The sequence below is a fragment of the Ambystoma mexicanum genome, chromosome 6p, assembly GCF_040938575.1.
Source record: "Ambystoma mexicanum isolate Mex_15411 chromosome 6p, UKY_AmexF1_1, whole genome shotgun sequence".
NCBI lineage: Eukaryota > Metazoa > Chordata > Amphibia > Caudata > Ambystomatidae > Ambystoma > Ambystoma mexicanum.
In genome coordinates, this window is record NC_090935.1 from 1,002,770,380 (window position 1) to 1,002,791,299 (window position 20,920).

Here is a 20,920-nt window from a genome sequence, read left to right on the forward strand (position 1 = left end):
TGGACTACAGGCCCCTACGATGTAGGCCTATTGAAGGGGGTTGGAGAAGTGAAGATTAAACTGAAACCAGGAGCATTTTTATCTCGGGCACGACAGTATCCCAAGTCTCGAGAGGCAGATGAAGGTATTTTCAAAACAATTTCTGCCATGATGGAGCAGGGCATCTTAGTGATGTCAGAGTCACTGTGTAATATCGCAATTTATCCTGTGAAAAAAGGGAACGGGGGGTCATGGCGTTTAATCCAAGACCTTCGTCCAATAAACCAGATTGTGAAGGCCGAGTTCCCTCTAGTCCCGAACCTGTCTACAATTCTATGTTATATACCTGTTGGAGCACGATATTTCACTGTGATTGATTTGAAAAATGCATTTTTCTCAATACCATTGCACAAAGACTCACAGGATCTGACGTCATTTAGGTTCAGACAAACGTGACTGAAAAGCACTCGGCTGCCCCAGGGGTATTGTGAGTCTTCATCGATTTTCAATAGAGTCCTGCAGATGGACTTGAACAATATTGATTTGGAAAGTGTTGTTCTGCAATACGTAGATGACATATGAGTTTGCAGTATTACAGCGGAGTACAGACGCAATTCTGTCCAGCAGATGATAATACTTGCTGACAAAGGATATAAGGTTGACAAGGAAAAGTTACAGTATTGTCAACAAGAAGTGTTGTACATAAGCCAATTGATTTCACATGAAGGAAAGAAGGTTACTCCTGAGAGGGCCGAGGCTATTTTGAAAACCACAAAACCAAACACACGATAAAACACATGCAGAGGTTTTTGGGATTATGCAATTACGTCAGAGCATGGGTCTTTGATTACAGTTCATATATAAGGCCTTTACTACAGGCTTTAAAGAAAGCACAGGTGACACAGGAGAAAATCGCGTGGACTGAGAAAATGGAAGAAGCATTTGAGGAGCTGAAAAAATCAATTTGTACAGCTCCAGTTTTAGGGATTCCTAATTATGCTGCGGAATGCTTTTGATTCTCGCACACAGATGGCACTGTTATGACAGCAGTCCTCACGCAGAGAACCACGTTGGGGTACAAGCCCCTTGCCTATTATAGTGGGATTTTAGACCCAGTAATGAGAGGTCACTTCCCGTGTGAACAGTCTTTGACTGCCGCCACATTCACCAAAGAGAAAGCTGTAAGCATAGTGATGGGATGTTCCATGACGTTATTTGTAGAGCATGCACTATTTGCTATTCTAGAGAAACCTAAGTGTACATTGACTTCTCAAAGACCTTCTGCCTACGAGGTAGTTATATCAAATCCAGCGATTAAAATGGTTTGATGCAGAGTAGTGAATCCTACCATGTTTGTAGCCGAACCACTGGCAGAGGATGAGCATGCGCAAGACTGTGCAAACTATGAAGAGTTCTATGATGAAATCCCAAGAGTAAAAGAAAATGCCTTGCCAGGTGGAGAAATTGTTTTTATTGACAGTTCTTCGAGAATCGATCAAAATGCTGGTCAGAGATATACAGGTGCCGCTGTGGTAAAATACACAGCCAATGGGGAGTTTCAGACATTGGTAAGTGCACGACTACCATCTCACTATTCAGCATAAGCTGCACAGTTAATGTCGCTGATTGTTTTGCGCTCAAGAATCATGCCGACCAGGAAGTAACAGTGTACAGCGACTCTGCCTATGTGACGTCATCAGTGCAGCGCAGGGTTAGCACATTGGAAAAGGAGGGGCTACCTCCGAGCAGATGGCATGCCAGTGCAACAGACAGCCTTCTTGCATAGGCTTATCAAGGCACTACAACTCCCAGTGGCCATAGCGGTCGTTAAATGGGCAGCTCACACTAAAAAGACAGACTTTATTTCACTCAGGAACCAAACAGCAGATGATGAAGCGAAAATTACTGCATGTTCAGAGAATATAATGTCCTTTGAATCACTTGATGTAAAAGAAAAAATGGTTGTGTTGATGAATGTGGTTGAAAAATATAGTGATTTGTCAAAAACGCAGCTTATGGAGGTTCAGGGGGAAGCACCTCAAGATGAGAAAGATTTGGGGATACGAAGAGGGTGTTCTTTAATCCCCTCTGAAGCATTGTGGCAACAGGTCAGCAGTGGTAAACCAGTGATGCCTGTAGCCTTACTGAGGGTGGCACTGGAACAGCTACACTACCCTGCGCACACAACTAGGGAGAACCTTGCTGCAACGATTGCTGAAGATTGGTTTGTACCAATTCTGTTAGAGCACGTTGCCTTCTTCATGACGAACTGTATAATTTGTCAAAGATTCATGGCTGGGTGTACACTGCACACAGTTAGGGGGGTTATTCCAAGACCCATTGGTTGGCCCCTTTCAGCATTTGCATATCGACTAAGTCGATATGATTCAAGTATGTAATGGATACAGATACATGACTGTTGTGGTGTGTCCCTTTTCAAGCTGGATTGAGGCAGGTCCCTGTACGCATCCAGACTACAAATGTGCAGCTACATTGTTGGTGTGGGAAGTGTTTCCTAGATGGGGAGTATGCGAGGTGATAAGGTCAGACAATAGTCCGCATTTTATGCACCAAACATTTGAGCAGATCAGCTTGTTGCTTGGTATAAAACAGAAATTTTCCTCAGCTTGTCATCTGCAAGGAAATGGGATCTGTGAGAGGCTCAATGGCTTGCTTAAGGAAAGGATAGCCAAGTTGAAGCTTACTCTGAAGAACAGGTGGTTGCATTGCCTTCCACTGGCATTATATGCTTTGAGGAACCAACCAGGTTCGGACCACCATCTCACACCTCACAAAATTGTGACTGGGAGGCAGATGAGAACACCCCTAATGCCTCCATCCAGAGTTAAAAGTGATGCTCAGTCAACTGCAGATTTGTTCGGCATGGAAATGCATGATTATTTGAACTGTATGACTTCCAGTATGTCTGTCATTTCAGGACAGCTGCAGAGACAAGGGTACAGGGCAGTACAGAACTCAGAAGGAGATGCTTCAACAAATCAACCTCAAGAATTACGTCTTCCCCAATTATTCGCAGGAGATGAGGTCCTAATTCGGAACCACACGAGAAAAAGGTGGGATGAACCTCATTTCAACGGACCATTTATCATAGAAGATGTCACACCGTCTGCTATGAAAGTGCAGGGCAGGCGTGCTTGGAGTTTTATTGGAGACGTCAATATTTTTAATGGAAAAACCTCTCTGACCCCCGCACTCCACCAAGATGCAAGTACAAACATTGGGGAAGAACCACAGCACGTGCAGATGGGATTTATGACAAGGAAGAAGGACACAGAAGCTGACAAATAAGAAAGACTAAAAGTGTTGGACTGTGGCTTTTTTCGAGACACTCCTTTTTGCTGGCTTTGAAAAGGTTAAGGGAGGCAAATTCGAACACTCTGTGCAAATCTGTCGCAGGGTTAAGGGAAGATCTATATTCTTAAAGCCACAGTAGCTTATTGACTTTGGACTGGGGCATGCTTAAGCCTTGATAAGAAGAGAGATGCCAGACTCTGATTGTGGCTTTGATAACTGGAAGAGAGTACAGTATCCTGATTCGTTCCATACCAAGTTCTTGTTCGGATCTGCCCATGGTGTTATCCAATGACAACGTTTCAAGGATTATATTTGAAGTTTTTCTCTATGTGCTGCGCTCATATCCAGCGACTGTGGGGAGAACTTCTAATATATGTAGATTTTTGCAAGATCCTAAAAATGGCCCGATTGTAAGGAGACTACTTGCAGCAATTATCAAGCAAGTGTTGCAGTTACCCGAGTATACTGGGGATAGCACAAATGCCCCTGTCACCTGAGGCTGTACACAGACTTGTTGGAAGTTTTTTTTTCACCTGATTGAAGAATAGCCACATATTGTTGGCAGACACACGGATATGCTCACATTTCTAAGGGATACCAGTAACACTGAAAATCTGAGTGAGATATTGGAGAGAATAATTATCAAAGTAACCCTATATTCTGAGAGAACCCACAGGACGGTGGTGTGAAACTTTCCTTTGAGGGACAGATCGAGATGTTTGCTGGCAAAAACAGACTTTTTGTTTCATGCTGAAAGAGCTTTACTGTGTCGTCTGGCTTAAAGCAGACGACACAGTGACTGGGAGTTGGCATATAATGTGGAACTGATTTAGATATACTGAGAGCAGCTTTCTTCTTGCTCGAGACATTTATATTTCACATGGTTAAAATCTAGTTCCAGAAGAATAAAGATCGAGAGTTCATTCCTGTTATTCAGCAAGCAGACCAGTGGATCAAGGACGAAGGTGCCAAGGTAGGACAGCAACTTCCAGGACGAATGTGTAATGCTGATGTATTAAAGAATTACTTTTTCCTTCCTTTGGCAATAAACAATGGATAGTACTAGTAGTAACCTTGTGATCCGGACATAGAAAGACATTCACGTTGTCCACGGAATAGGTGTTGTACATCAACATACCTTTGGCTTATTTGTGGATGTATTCTGTTTATAATCATACTGCTCTCACTCACAGTCCGCACATCCTCCTACCTTGATATACATGGGGCTAAGACTCCAGTGAATCTTCCTTAGCAAAAGGAAGTAGCAATTGTGGCTACTACGAGACACCCAGGGCCCTATGTAGTTATTCCTGTTCCAAAGAAAGATGACCAATTACCTGAGTTTGAAATAAGCACCATTAGCAATCATTCACATGCAAGAAAGGTTGTAGAAAGTTTGGTTGCACACAAGAAGCATGTCTGGCAAAATGGGCAAGATAAGACGGTGCCAGACAATGTGCCTATACAAGTGATGCATGCAATTACACCTGCTCCTGTAATGAAGAACCCAAAGGTAACTCCTAGAAGACAGACATATATGGAGTTTATGCAAGACATTTTTATGCCTCGATAGGCAGCTGAGCAAAGGAAGCTCTCTGAAATTTCTCCTATCAGGGAAACATTAACAGGTGTACCTCGTCCACTGACAGATGTGCCTATGATTTATCCAGAAAGAAGGAGTTATGCTGGTACACTTCATGACATGATTCTGGAAGGTCAAATGAGGAGAATAAGAACTAAAAGAAACACTCAAGAAGATGATTTCGAGCGAAATGAGTACTTGGACAGTACAGCACATTTGGGAAATAACCTTTGGTACCAGCATATGAAAGAAGTAGTAAGAAGGACCTCGAATGAGGAGTGCTTTGTGTGTGCACTCATGCCGTACAGTAAGTCTAAAATCTTTATAGCTATCGAAATAGACATCCAGACAGCTCATTGTCTTTCACACATAGCATTCTGCAAGACCAGAGGCCAGTTCATGGGTCGAGATGCCTACCTCAAATGGGCAACTGAATGGACAGACCCAGATGAAGATGACTATGTGCAAAATACCAAGACAAGAAACAGAGCCCACACCCAGAATCATGTGATCAGATATGAGACGCCTGGAGTAAAAGGAGCTGGAATCAGATGGGAGGTGAATAAGAAATTGGAGGTTGCAGAAAAATCTGCAGAGGGCGCTCGAAGATGGAAGAATAGAGGTCAAATGCAGATCTGGGGATCTGTGTTATCACCCGATGGATGGGAAGAAGGAGTGGTAGTTTGCAGGGCCTGGATGATCATTTGATGCTATAAACCAGCCATTGACATTGTGCAGAATGGCTGCAAGCCATTCTGGCCAAGGCTTGCTAAATTACTGACTTCGGTTGAAGACAGAGTAGGACCTCTACCGATTGTACCCTTGGAAAGTTCAAAGCTGTGCTTCAGAAATAATGGCACAAGAAAAGTTGGAGAAAATAAGAATTGTGGTTGAATCTTTGATGTTCCATGAATGGGACACGGTACAGCAGTGATCATGGATCATTATCGGGCTTGTGCAGCTAGAGCCTATATCAGATTGCCTGCAGATTGGGGAAGAATATGCACAGTGGTGAATGTCCATGTTCCAGCTTTAGTGATTCCAAAGGATGATTTACACATTGACAATTTCCCAAAAGCAGATACTCACCTGAGGAAGAAGAGATCTGTGGAGCTGATGAAGAGGATGAAGAGAGAGAACTATTTTTCAGCTAAGTCAATAGAAGCTTTCGATGCCATTCCATATGAGCACAGACTGTTTAGTCAGACCTCATCTGTGTTTACGTTGATCTTCATGCCGGTTGTTCAGGATGGAGCAAACCCCAAGTGGCTACAAATCACCAGGTGGGAATTGCTGCAGACAATTAACACTACAATAAAAGGATTCAATGCAATCAGAGAAGAGATGAGAGTCATACGATTGATGACTCTATAGAACAGATATGTCCTAGACATGATGACAGCAATGGATGGAGGTGTTTGTGCAAGAATCGGAGAATCATGTTGCACATTCATACCTTCTCATGATGACGAGAATGGAACATTGACAGAGGCCATAGACATAATGACAAAACTCCAAGGCCAGAAGATAGAGGAAGTAGAAGACATTGCTGATGACAGCTGGTTTGGATCACTCTTCTCTTGGGTCCCACAATGGATGGCAGACATTTTAAAGTGCCTTGGAGCCCTGATAGTGATGATATTGCTTGGATTTTGTGTGATCAAGATAATAATCTCACAATGCAAGAAGACAGCAAAGAAAGCCATAGGAATGAAGATTATGATCGATGTCGAATCAGGATGGAAGCCCAAAGACCTGACAGATGAAGAGATCAGAGACTTTGTGAAAGCCAGTATCCATGCACCTGAGGGGACAAAGTTCCTGGATCCGAAGAATCATAAGAGAAATGTGGAAGATGGATCTACTGCAGTCCAAGTGGACAGTGCCAATTTATGACATGGAATAAGGATGAACATGTGAAAACAGCAGGATGCCTAAAGGGGGTAATAAAAATATGGGTGCCAAAGAGGTTGTTCTTCAGGCCAAGTTGCCTGGATGTGAAGGATGATGTGGGAGTGGTCGATGAATTGCCCAGAGGGGGGAGTGTAATGAAGGAGCCAAGTACCCCCCTCAATCGACCCGCCCTTTTTACCTGTATACTGGAAACCAGAGTATGAGACGTATACAGAACAACTGAATCGACAAAGAGCAGAATATGGACTCAGTCCAGTACCAATGAAAGGGCCAGTACCTAAGAGAATATGGGAGCCAAGGTACCCATTCAGAAAACCTTATCTGCATACAAAGAAATATGATGGCCATCTGAATGAGATTCCTGAAGAAGCAGAACCAATAAACGGCAAGGATGAATGGTAGTATCACTAGCCATTGCCAAGTATTTATTATATGGAGCTGGAGATGAAGTACATAAAAGGATGCAGTGATCAGAGAATTCAGATATTCTATAAGGCATCAAGAAAGCAATAAGGAAAAGTGACATCTTGGGCTCAGGGTGAAGAAAATTATGCCACAGAAACAGATGAAGATATTAAATCATTTTACACAAATATAGATTCAGAAGAAACTCAAGCAGCAAAGTAATCGTGAAGCTAGCTCTAAGCTTATAGTAAAATAGATTGCTGCAAGTGCCAACGTATACATACATAGGAATGAGAGAATTATGGATGTTTCCACTAAATGTATTAAAGCAGGTTGGACATTAGCAAAAAGGCCTCAGTTCAGTGGGTCGCAGTTAAAAAACAGATATTGAATTACAGAAGCGGAGCTCAGAAAGGCAAGGTTGGATGAGCCCCAAGAAGCCATGGTCTTATCAAACTGGAGTAAACTGATTTTGGATACAAAATCGTGTGAAAGAACAAACTTCCAGTCCAGAAGGAGTGAACATAACAAGGAAGACATCAGAGGTCTATTGGAATAAAATATTAAATACACAAAAGGCTTGATTTTATGGTCGCTAATCACATGGAAGCATGAAGTTGGATGAACGAGATGATCACACCTACGCATGAGCAGACTGTGCTTCTCACTCCATAATTTTCTCAGAGCTAAGAACACTCTCAATGAAGAAGTTCAAAGGCCTAATTGACAGCAGACCACTCAGGTGTTGATGGATTGATATGCTAATTGGTGGGAAGCTAAAGTTAAGGCAACCTCACCAGCATCTGGACCGCCAGCCTGCAGGCTGCTAATGTAGGTGGAAAAGTACTGAAGATGGATAGAGTGCCAACCAATTATAGAGGACCTGCATATTCAGGGGTCCTATAGTGTGTAAACCAATGGGACGTTGTGTATTTAGTGACGTTCATAGTGGTCATTTTTAGAGGAGGGCTTAGTTGCCCACCTGATAAGTAACCAATCACATAGTTACACTTTTTTAGACTAGTATGGATCACATACTTAGATATTTACTTAGAGCCAATCACTCCCTCTGTTAGTTTTGTGTAGTTTGCCACGTAGGATGACGTCGGTAACACGTATGTTAGACGTCAGTGATGACACATTTTGATTATAAAAGTACAGTTTGAATATCTAGCGTTTGCATTGATGTTCGTTATGCTCCCTGTTTATGATAATTGACATTAAAACAGTCTTCCTTTTGTCAACTTCCTGAGTTGGCTCTATTATTTGGTGTATGTGTAAGATCTGCATCCCCATCCATCTGAAGGGTAATTGCTGCTCATCAAAGGGGCTGGACTATTCTGTTCAATATAATGGCCAGTATGTCAGCTTGCATCATCGGTCATTTGTCTCTCCATGTTACTTCTGACCCAAGTTCTCCAGAGCTTCTGTACCAATCCAGCTGCCCTTTTTTACCTCCATCTTTGACCGATCACCAAAGCTATGCATGTGGTGGCTTGGTGGGCAGAACTTCTACGTAGAGGAACTGGGTTTTGCACAAACCCAGAACTTGCACTCAAACATCTGGACCAAGCCACAGAGCGCAAGTTCTGGGTTTGATCAAGACCCAGTTTGGCAGAACTTGTTCATACAGGGACTGGGTCTTGGTCAAACCCAGGACTTGCGCTCTCTAGCTTGGTCCAGATGTTTGGGCACTTCCTGCGCCATGTCCCCGCCCCATATCAGCTGGTGATGTCATGTACATTGTCCTTCATCCAGCATACCCAGCTCTCTCTCACCACCAGGTTCAGTTAGCTCGAATCGACCATCATCAACCAAATCACCACTGATGCGTTCCTACATGGTTATGCCTATGTTGGTGTGTCTTCATCTGTGTCTGGAAATCTCGAACTGACCAGACAACAAGAGCCCCTCCCCAGTTTAGTCCCCTTCGCAGAGAGACGTAGCCAGGATTGTCTAACAAGTGGGGCCTGAAGCTAATGTAGTTGGGCCCACCACAGTGACATTAACATCTGTAAATGTGCACACAGCACGGCTGAGTGAGCATTCACAGATGTTGGGTGGGCCTTGCCCACTCAGGTCCTACCCTTTCTACGCCTGGTTTGAACCAGTTTGCCAGCAGTTCCTGAAGACTGCTGGTGATTGTATCAGCTAAAGGAACCTTCAGACATGGCAACAGTAGATCTCACGCTTTAAGTGTGGTCTCTAATGTACCAGTTAAGGCCACAAAGACATTACAAAATATTGGCGTCGTGAGGGACAGGTCAGCCTGTATTACGTCTTCAGGAAACGGCATTAACCTTTTAAAATTATAAATTTGACAAAGATAGCATATAAAAGTCTGCATATTTGTGCTTACGTGTTGATGACTTGCTTGTTTATAAGTGCTACTACATACCTTTTGACACAAGGAGCTCATATCGCGATACAACTTTTTTTCTGTAACTAGATACACTATTACGTGCTAGGAAATGAGTGGGCTTTTCTCCAGCAGAGCCCCAATTTTGATTGATGGTTGACTCTGGGTTCTCACACCTGTTGTTGATGAAATAGACTTTCAGAGAGGTGGGTGTTTGCTTAATCGGGAGGTCAGTTTACCTCCCTTAGCACATGTCTCCCCGTGCCGCCATGCCACATCGCCCCCACCTCGCCCCCAGACATGCTACCAATTAGCCGGGTCTGCCTGAAGGTCACTAAACTTGATCAATGCAGCGCGCGCTGAGTGAGAGGGGCTCTAATTGGCATTAAACAGCAGATAACTGACAGCACGAGGAGTCAGTCAGAGACACAACGCTAGATTCCCAGCTGTGCGGGTGCGGGGCGTGGGCAGGAGTGACGGCTTGCGCTCCCTGTGAATGGCAATGTCTCAGTGAGCAGGATTCACAGTCCGCTGGAGCAGAGCCAGGCGGGGCACCTCAGACGTGGCCACGTCTTGAGTCGCACCTGCTGCTGCTCCGCTGACTGATAGCGACTTCACCATACAATGCGTGCGCCCGCAAACTCGCCGTTAAGGTGACAGGCAGCCCCACTGAACGTACCGCAGGCCGGATTCAAGAGAAGAAAGTCACCAAGTTCCGGACTTATTCAAGGTACAGTATATGCAGGGGGAAAGTGCTTGACACCCCGTTCCCTATTGGTTATCGTGCATAGTATATGTATGGCATGTATGTGAATGCATTTTGGCATGCATGCCTGAGGTGTAATGGTCTAGTAGTAATCGGCTTGCCACAGCATCATGGAACATTTGACTGCCTTCGCAAACGCCGCTGGGGCTAAGTATGAACAAGAATTAATAGAATCATATTTATTATTAATTTAAAAGACTGTAATCTGGGTCTGGTTGGTTCACCGAGATAACACTTCTAAACTCGCGGACCCTCCAATCAACACATCCCTTTTATGTTTACAGCTTTCTCACAAACAATATATATGAGAACATAATCGATAGGCTGAATTTCGGTGGTGATAAATTGCATCTATTTTTGAGCACTCTGAGATCCGCACTGGAGTTGACTCCTGGAGTGTACTCTTTGGCGGTTCGACGAGTCAAGACCTGCGTTTATTTTAAGCACTACGCCCAATGGCTCCGTGTGACAGCAACCTTTTTTGTAAAACGCCGTTCCTTCTTTATTGTGTTTAAACCTATAATGCCTTCCCCGTTGTTCAATGAGTTTGTACGTCGACTTTATTGAAGTAGACGTTATGGAGAAAGACGTTTTCCATGTTTTCACGTGCGACCTTTCCGTAGTATCGAGAGGGCGGGAAGTACACCACCCAAAACCCATCCATCCGCGTGCCAATTTCATTGTATCATCAACTGTAACTAATTCCTCCTTTCTTCTTAAAGAAAAGTTCACAACGCATGCCACGCCGAGGCTGTGACATTTCATTAGCTTGGTTTACAGTCGGGGTTTCTTTCTTAAGCTCTGTCCATGACAGAATCAAAGTGTCTTCAAGCTGTGACAAAGCCAATAGGCTGGTATATATAGGCGATATATATATAGGCTTTCTACAGGCATCTGTGAGGTATTGGCGTCATACGGCCAGGCAGTACCATTGTTTGCCATTGCTTTGTGTGGTGTTACAGGGAATAATTGTGATCTGAGGTACGAGAAACTTGAGTTGTAATCGCTTATCCTCTTCTTAAGCAAAGTGTGTGATCCTGGGTAAACCAATATTTTCCTCTTTGCCTCGTTAAAGAAACTCAAACTCAAGTTGTTTAGGTACAGTATTCTGGCACCCTATGAATGCCGAACACTGACTGGAGGAGTGAGGTAGAACGGTATGTGGGTGTAGGGCTGGAAGAGGATAGATAGTGTTGGGGCAGCTGGGGGTTCCCAAGCAACACCTCGTCATGAAATCGTCCCCTGAGCTGTGGCGTATAGCAGCGTGAGCTTGGTACTTCTGCTTACATTTACATGTGTCAGCTGTTACACTATACTGCACCTATGACAGTCCAAGGGATCGTACACCAAAATGGCGCTGAGGTGGACATACATAAACAGAGAGCCCGATTCATGGAAATATCAGCACGGTGCTAAGTGACTTTGCAATGCCAACAAACTGCCTGATTCACAGAGCGGTTCAAAGGGTATTTTTGCAGTGCAAAGTCACTGCACGCGCTAAAAATTACATGATTCAGGCCCAGAGCTTGTTTACACGTTTTAGCGCTTTAATGTCCTCTTATAGCCTCCTCAAATGGAGCCCTGTAGTGTGCAGGACGCATCTTTTTGCCGATGCGTTAGGTATATCAAAGCTTCAAGCTCCAGAGAGTGCACACGTGTGTATTGTTTCAGTGAATATGTCTGGTTCTATCTAGTGATGCGTTAGTAGTGAATGTAAATAATATAATGCTTTCTAGTTGGTTATAAATGTCAATTTTATTTTTGTGTGGCATATGGTCACCCCAAAACCAAGAGCGGTCTTACCGGGTATAGTAAGTCACATTTTTTTAGGGGTATCATTTTCCAAAATGTTTCCATGTTTTATAATTTAGCTTGGTTGGAGGGATAGCGCAAGTGTAGAGCATTTGTCTTGGGGACAAACATGGGTTCGATACCCTGATCTGGGTGACTTGGCCTGTGATCCTCCTGAGGTTGAAACTTTGAGCGCCACACGTGGGCAATAATGGTGACACTGATTATTTCAGTGCTTATAAACTGGAAGAAACCAGTATGAAGTGTTATGTAAATCGTAATTATGTTAGTGTGAATATAATTTATAAGGTGCACTACAACCGCCGGAGTGGTCCCCTGGCGCTCTAGCAGATCTGAAAAGGATGGAGTGTGGGGTGGGTTAATAGGGCATAGCAGGAAGAGGTAGAGGGAGAGTTGTGATGTCCTGTTGACAGCTTCAGTTCGGTTTGCACCGTTCACTGAGGTTGGGTTGCGATTTACGGCTTGGCAGATTCCCATGTGCTGTTGTGCGGGACTATGTGTGTTTTGTTTTGTTGCAGTGTAGTGAAGTGCTTGCGGATTGCTGTGCAGAGAAGGGGTTGCGTTTGTTTAGTTTTTGAGAGGTGTATGTGGAACTTGAGATTTTAGGGTGTTTGGGTTAGTGGGGCTTTTCTTACCTTGTTGGTTCTGACTTCGGTGCTCATCGTCTCTGCCTGTGCTGTGTGCTGGGTGTTTGTAGCAGGCCATTCGCCGGGTTCTGCTCATGGTGGTGGCTTTCCTCTCTAACTGTCTAGCGGTCTGTGGTCATGAGGTGGTGAACTCCTCCCCCCATCCCTGGGTGGAGATGGGTATGTTTGAAGGGTTTGCTCTTAGGTTGCCACAGGTGTGCCTACACTTGCATGTAATTTTCCCTCCAGTTGCGTACCCCCAACCTTTTGCTGCTATTTAAACACCATAGTCTGACTTTTGCCATTGGAGCACAGCCTTCAAATGCACTCCACTGGGCTTTCGCTCACTTTGTTATGGGGAAACTGACATGCCCTTAAAGACAGTCAATACTGGCAGACTTTGTTTCCCTTTGTCCTTTCCTATGTTGCAACCTTTCTGCAACATGTTGCAAGTGCACAAAGTACCTTACAGTACAGTGCTCTTGGGTCTTTCTTTCGTTTCCAAAGGCCCTAGACTCCCTCAAAGGATTTTTTAGGAGAAGTGCAGATGTACCTTGGACAGGGCTGGTGGACGCTTATCTTTCACATATTTTTCACCCTTTCTTGACATGCAAACAGTGTTTGCCGCGTTTGGCACAGGAAGGTGGCCTGGCTCCAAAATGGCGCAAAGTTCTTTGTCCTGTCCTTTGGCCATCTTGTACCTTTACCTTCCCCAGGTCGAGCAGACCTGGGTCAGTCCTTATTTGGTCATGCATTTCCCTGCAAAATGCCAAGCTTTCCTGGGCTTCTGCATGCCTTGTGTGTGTGCCTCCAGGATGTGGGCTGGACTGTCTAGTTCCAATAAACATCCTGGGTGCCAGAGAGTCTGGTGCGCTGGGAATGACTGGGACCACTGTGGTCCGTGATTGGTCCACGTCTGGTGTACCTGTATGTGAGCAGATCTCACATAGGGTCCTCTTCATTTTCGTGCGAAGGAGATTCTGGATAAGAGAAGGCTCCAAGCACCCATACCAGGTTGATCTCTTGAGTTTTCACCAAACCTAGGATAGGATCCAAGTATCCTGAAACTAAGAAGCCAAGTCCAGGAACCGCTGGTGACCCACTGGAAGGTTTGGCACCCTGAGCCCGCTGTTGTCCTGCTGGACCCCCATTGCATCTGATCGAACCAGAAGGTCTGCAAAGGCGCTTCGACCCATTTGAATAGTGGCACTAGCTATTCACGGCACCTTCATCTGAACCTGCAAGCAAGCCTCTTCAGAAGTGTTCCTGGGCCAACAAGCAAACTGACCAGCTTGCGCAGGACCTTTACTCTGAAACAGCCACCGTTTCGAGTTGACACTTGAAACTTGGAAGATTGTAAGCTCTTTGTACACGGCACTCTCACACCGAATCTCTTACATTTAGCATTCCCAGGTCTGCAATGAAGAGAGAGCGCCCGAACCGGAGTACACACAGTCATTGTGTCGCCCAGCCGTGGTGACGAACCTTGCAGGTGCCTTGCTGCTGTGCCCTTCTGTGCCCTGAAACCTGCTGCAGTGAAACTGGCCTGATCCCTTCACCAGGAGCAGATAAATCACCACTGTCCTGCAACGGAATCATCGTTGTATCTCAGCTGCAAAAAGCCACAGAGCTGCACAATTGCCACATTTGAACCAGCAACCAAAGTGTACTCGACTGCCGAAGTTTGGTTCGGAGTGTGCTGGGAGTTGGTGAGTACTCACAACCCTTACCGGTGCCCCCTAGTGCATCCATCCACTTTTACGCACGGGTGTCCCTTGAGGGCCACTCACCTTTCCACAGGTAGCCTGTGCTACTTCCTGATTCCAAACTCCTGGAACCTCTCCTGCCCTTTTGGGGAGACCCTCCTCAAAAATGGGAACCTATTGTTCATTGCCTCACCCACCTTTCTGAGCTGCTACAGCCCCTGCCAGAGACCCCATTTTCGCTCCTCTGCACCCTTGCGTGCACCTACATCTAAAATTATTTTGGAGCGATATGCTCCACTCTTCGTAGGGACTGGACTGCCTTTTAGTTAGGGATTGATTGTTGAACTGCCCAAAGTCTATTTGCTCTGCTTGCCTCCTTTCCTTCTAGGTTGTGGACTCATCCTTGTGTATTAACCCTTTAGGCCACTCGGTATTGTATATATGTGTTATAGTAGTGTTGTATTGGTTTGAAGTATTACTGCTGATAATTGCTATGTGTTTGATTTCAAAGGTCTTGAATACCTTTTATGTATTTTTAATACATACACCTGACTGGGAGTGATTTGTAGGGTCTTTTGCTGTGTGTGCTCATTGAGGGCTTTCAGTCACCCTTGCTGCTCCTGAGACCCTAGTCTTGACCGCTGCCAATGATACCTTGATTGGTCTGGCTTGTCCAGAAGGTTACCCTGTTCCAAGAAACTAGGCTGGCTTTCTGAACCTCTGCCCACCAGGTGAGAGTTCAGAAATCCATCTTAACACCTCCCCCCAGGCCGTTGGTGTGGAATCCCACCCCTCTGGAAGGTGCTTTAGGGCCTCCTGGAGTGCCATTTAATTGGCTATTGTTCTTCTGTCTGCAGCTATACTGCACGTCCCTGGGGTGATGGCTAGAGTGGGGTTATTGTCTGGGAGTGGGTCTTTTTCGGTGTCCCTCCCTGGCTTCTTCCTTCCGTGTGTGCTTGCTGTGGTATGTTCTGTTTCCAGTGGTGTCTGTCATTCCTAGTTATTCCTGTCTGATTCTGTTGTGAAAAGCCAGGTTTTAAGTAGTCTTCTGAATTTTGGGTGATCCTTCATAGTGCACATTTCTTTCGAGAGGGTGTTCCAAGTTTTTGCTGCAAGGTGGGAGAATGATGACCCCATCAAGTTTTTTATTGTGTAAGGTTTTGGTTCCAGGTGAATGTCGTTGCTTGATCTAAGTGGTCTTGTCGGTCGGTAGATCGTTATTATCTTTTGTAGGAATTCTGCTCCTTGGCCATGGATTGCTCTGTGCGTTATGCACATTGTTTTGAATGGATTTGTTGTTCGATCGCAGCCAATGTAGCATTTTTAGCACTGGGGTGGTGTGTTCCCTTTGGGTTAGTCTGAGGAGAAGTGTGTCTGTTGCATTTTGCATGCGTTGCAGTTTCTTTAGCAGGCATTCCAGCATTCCGAGGTATAGGCTATTGGCATTGTCTATTATGGACATTATGAGGGAGATGGTGGTAAGTGTTTTATGGGTGAAGAAGAGGATTGGTAGCAGGAGGAAGAAGCATTTCTTGGTTATTGCATGTACGTGTAGTTCCAGTGTTAGTTTGTCCAAGGATTTTTGCTGTTTTCAACAGCATCTATGCTGTTCTTAGTTCTGTGGGCTTTGGGATGTAGTGGTTGTTTTCCTGGTTTTTGGGTATAACCATTATTTCTGTTTTGCCTGGGTTGAGTTTGAGGCTGTTTGTGTTCATCCATCAGAGATGTCTTGTAGAAAGTCTTGCAGCGTTGAGTTTTCTTCTTGTGTATCTTCGATTTTGTATATGATTTGCGTGTCATCTGTGTAGATGCAGCACGTAAAGCTGTGTCTTTTTATGCACTTGATTAATAGGCTCAGGTAGATATTGAAGAGCAGTGGGGATAGGGACGATCCCTGTGGTACTCTACAGTTGGTTTGCCTTGGAGTGGATTTAAAAGATTTAATGCAAATGGTTTCCATTCTGTCGGTTAGGAATGATTTAATCCAGAGTAGGGCTAAATCAGAGATTCCTATTCCTTCTAGTCTTTTGATGAGGATGTCGTGGCTGACTATGTCGAATGCTGCAGAGAGGTCCAGCAGTATCAGAGCTGAGTTTGTATCCGTCTGCCTTTATCTTTAGATCGTTCCAGATTGAGAGGAGTGCCGCCTCGGTCCCCCTCTTAGGCCTAAAGCCGACTTGTGCCTGGTCTAGCAGCTAGTGTATTTCTCTGTGTTTCTGTGTTAGTCTGTATGCGTAGGTTTCAAGTAGTTTTGCAGGGTAGGGAATGTTTGAGATAGGTCTGTAGTTAGAGAGATCTCCCACATTGCCTGCCGTGTCCTTGAGGAGTGGTTTGATGTACGCCGATTTGAACAATCGCGGAACTTTCCCTGTTGTGAGCAATAGATTAAAGAGGTTTCTGAAGCATTCCAGCAGTGTGCCCTGTGCGAGGATTGTCTTGTAGATATCTGGAGGGCAGGGGTCCACAGGTGAGCTTGCTTTGTTGCTATTTCGTACCAGCTTGAAGAATATCTCTACTGGTATTTGGGGAAGCTTTGGAGTTTTTGCTGCCATTTCACGGTTGGAGGTGTGGGTTGAGTGTTTTAATTGACTGGTCTGCTTTGTATGATTCGGTGGATGCCACTGATTTTATTTTTGAAGTGGTCTGCAAGGTTGTTGCATAGTTTCAGTGAGGGTTCCGGAGTGTTGTTATAACCAAGTGGGTTCTTCATTTAGTTTATGATGCTGAATAATTCTTTTTAGGTGTGGCTGGCTTTTTTGATTCGGTTGTCATATTATTTCTTTTTAGCTTTTTGAATTTCCTTTTTGTATGTTCAGATTTGTCGTTAATATTGTGATCTTTTTACCTGGTTGTATTTTTTCCTCCATTCTAGTTCCAGTTTATTGCTGTCTCTTTTCAGGACACCGAGGAGGAGAGTAACCATTTTGCCATTGCTCTCTTTCTTGATGGGGTGAAAGGCTTTTCCTGGGAGATGCTGTCGATTGTTTTGGTGAACCATTTATGAAGTAGGTCTGTTTTTCCATCGAGGTCAGCTTCATCCAGGTTAGTGGTTGATGGTTTTGTGAGTTCAAGTTGTTCTATGAAGTTGCTACCTTTGATGGTCTTCCAGTTTCGTTTCATGATGGTTGGAAATTTTTTGTTGTCGGCTGGCTGCTTTAGTAGGTAGCATGATCACAAATGGGATGAGGTGGTCCCTCTAGAGCACCTGTATTGGTGGTGCAATGGTCATAAGGTTTTTGTTGGTGAAGATTGCATCAAGTGTTTGTCCCGCTGTATGTGTTGCTCCTTTTCACTAATTGGTATAGTTTCATTGTCTTGAGTTGCTCGACCAGCGATTTTTACGAGTTTGTGTTTTTTTCTTCAAACCAGATGCTGAAGTCCCCGAGGATTATCATGTGTTCATGTTCAATGGCTAGTTTGGTGATGGCTTCTGTGAAGGTGTTGATGAGTGCTGTGTCGTATGTTGGTGGTCTGTAAACCAGAATTAATTAGAGGTTTGTTTTGGGGTTCACTGTTGGGTGGAGGATTAGGGATTCACAGTTTTTGATGTTAAGTGGTTCCTCTGCTTTTATTTTCAGATGCTCCTTGTATGCAATTGCAAGTCCTCCTCCTCTTTTTCTTTCCTGTTTACCTGTAAGCACTTGAAGTTGTCAGGAAGGCAGCTGTGTAGTGTGATTTTGTAGTTGTCGTCTAGCTATGTTTCAGTAATGAAGAGAATGTCGATACCATCGTCTCATAGTAGGTCATAGATATTGGTGGCATGTTTTTATATCTATCTTGCATTGATTAGGTTGCAGTGGATACTTTCAGCATGGTTTAGTTTAGTTTTTAATATTAGCATTGTCTCTCAGTTGTTAGGTTGGTCTGCTTCCATGTTGCTCTCAGTATGTGATGGTTTTTCAGTGCTCATCATTAAGTAGGTTTGCTAGGTTAATTATTGTGTTGCTTATTTCTTTGAGTTCCTCTTCTAAATTTTGTTGTATTTGATGCAGGTGTTTTTTTGATATATGGAGTAAGGGTGTCAATTTTGTCGTTCCTGCTTCTCGCTGTTTATGTTCTTTTTCTGTGTGGTTCCCATTACGTTTTTGGTTTGTCTAGCGACGTTGGTAGTGTTGAGTTCTTCTGGTGGGTTGTCAGTTGCAAGGTACATTGTACGGTATAGAGACTTTTCTCATGACGTTTGTTCTGTTGCCTATCGTTAACTAACTTCGTTGACTGTTATTGCCATTGAATGTCAGACAATAACACCATAGTATGTAAACCTGTAAGCAAGATATCCGCCTGCATGTGCATTGCGTTGTGACCATCACAAAAAATGTCGGCAATGGTACCAAAGGTATTATCACATGAGAATACTGCCATTCTAGAAAGAAGTCCGTGGGGACTTGTGAATGGTAACCAAGTAACACTCAATCAGGCAGAAAGTTCCCAATTACCACTGGTTGTAACTGTAATCTCATTTAGCCATATTAGCACTAATCATACCGCAAAACTCTTAATGACGGCCAAAGTATTCATCAGGTTAGAATGGTAGGCAGGGTGTTCTAGGTTGCAGCAGCAAAAGTGTCTAAAACTTGCTACCAAACACACATGCGTCATCTTTTGCTGACACCTTAAGGCATGGGCTTTTCCCCAATAAACCGCTGCCCTAGGTTGCTTTTAGAATGCACAGATTCCAAACATTTTATCCAGAGGCATCTCCTTGCGTAAAAATATTGTTGGCAGGTCCAAAGTGCAAGATCTGTTTATATTTTCTATTTAAAACAGCCATCGACCTTTCATTTTAAAGAGCTTCATGACACTTAGAGGGGTTAAACCCACTGTTTGAAGACAACTTCCCTAGAGGAGTGCATCAAGAGTCACTCGTTTGGTATTCAAACACTGCATAAAAAAAGCACCCTGTACTTATGATTTCATTAATACTGCAAGTGGCATCCTAGGGAGGTCAAAGCACTTTCTAATGGAACCATGCAAAGGAACATATGGTAACTATATACATTATCTTTCAGAGCCAAACCTTCGGATAGAAGAACAAATGACTTGCCTCATGGTAATGTTCTTTCTGATGGATGCTTCTCCCACGGATTCCCCATCCAAGATATAATTATGCTTTAAAGGGAACATATTTCATTATTGTAGAGATTCTTTCACAGATCTCCATTTTAGTGGAGTAGAGAGGACTACAAAACTTCACTAGCCCAATGCACACGCTATGAAAGGACGCAGCAAAACCACTGTTAGGTTATAGAGATATGGAGTTGAAGCTCCTACACACAAGGAGGACCGCCTTATTTTATTCTACCAGAAATGCAAAAGAATAAATTAATTCCATAAGTTTAATAAAAGGGTTCTCATAACCGCAAGACAATGTGCGTTCAACTAATTTTGGGGGAATCCACAATCTTATTTATTTATTTATTGTATTTGTGTAACACCCACAGCTGGGGGTATCACAGCATTTATACAGTAGAAGGAACAGAGATGCAGTTATGCAAGAATACAGTTATGCATTATGTCATTATTCATATTTGTTAAAAAGCAATGTTTTTACAAGCTTTCTGAAAGTCTGTTATGAGCGCTAGTTTCTGATGTTGGGTGGTAGTGAGTCCCAGAGGGGGTGTGCTGTGACACAGAAGCTCCCACCTCCTGCTCTTTTGCATTTGAATCTCGGTGTGAGCAGGTTGAGATTGGCTGCAGATGATAGTGGGCGCACATGGGCGCACATGCTGTTTCGGGGTTATGTGGTTATTGACGTATAGGGGAGCCTTTTTGTAGACACATCTATGTGCAACTAGAAATGTTGCAAAAACGCCTTGAGAAAGAGACAACAGTGGTGACTGTGGCTGATATGAAATCACATATAAATAATGCCTTCTTTCTATATAGCACTCTCTTCCACTTTTTCTCTGGGTTTATAAAACAACAAATAACAGGTTCAAATAAAAACAAAACTATCATTGAATGCAGGAATAGTCTTGTATAATCTTCAACCTACTGATATTTGAAGCCGGTACATTAACCTACTGAACTATGTTTCCGTATAATAAAAAAAAAATATATATATATAAATCCTATTTTAATCGAGCATTAAGGTTAATCTGACAAAAAAGTTAAGTGTACAAAAAGTGGGAATAAACGTTAGGGTACAAACACTCACTGTACACCACTACAAATTCAACCATGAAACTCTAAGTATAAACACACACTCCAGACCACTACAAATAAAACCTCAACCATCACTTCGATTATGGTATTGATGTAACCTGCCTCATACATGAAGTGAGTTTGAAGATTTTTTTGTGGTGGTCTGGAGTGTGTGTTTATACTTAGAGTTTCGTGGTTGAATTTGTAGTCCTGTACAGTGAGTGTTTGGACCTTAACCTTGTTATTCCCACTCTTTGTATACTTTGACTTTTGTTAGATTAGCCTTAACTCTTGATTTAAAAAAAAAGGTTT

The 20,920-nt window shown here is 43.7% G+C and overlaps 1 protein-coding gene across 11 annotated transcripts in view; it reads left to right on the forward strand.

The window, feature by feature from the left end:
• CTXN3 (cortexin 3) overlaps positions 1-20,920 on the forward strand; it is a 236,544-nt gene that overhangs the window by 9,377 nt on the left and 206,247 nt on the right. For 2 of the 11 annotated variants that reach the window (XM_069625611.1, XM_069625610.1), the window contains exon 2: positions 2,918-4,267. The exons of 6 other annotated variants lie outside the window; for them this stretch is intronic. The gene's annotated coding sequence lies outside the window, so the exon portion shown is untranslated. Of the gene's footprint in view, positions 1-2,917; positions 4,268-9,841; positions 10,285-20,920 lie in introns of those variants that run through there. 3 more of the 11 variants (XM_069625612.1, XM_069625616.1, XM_069625617.1) reach the window with 2 other exon arrangements.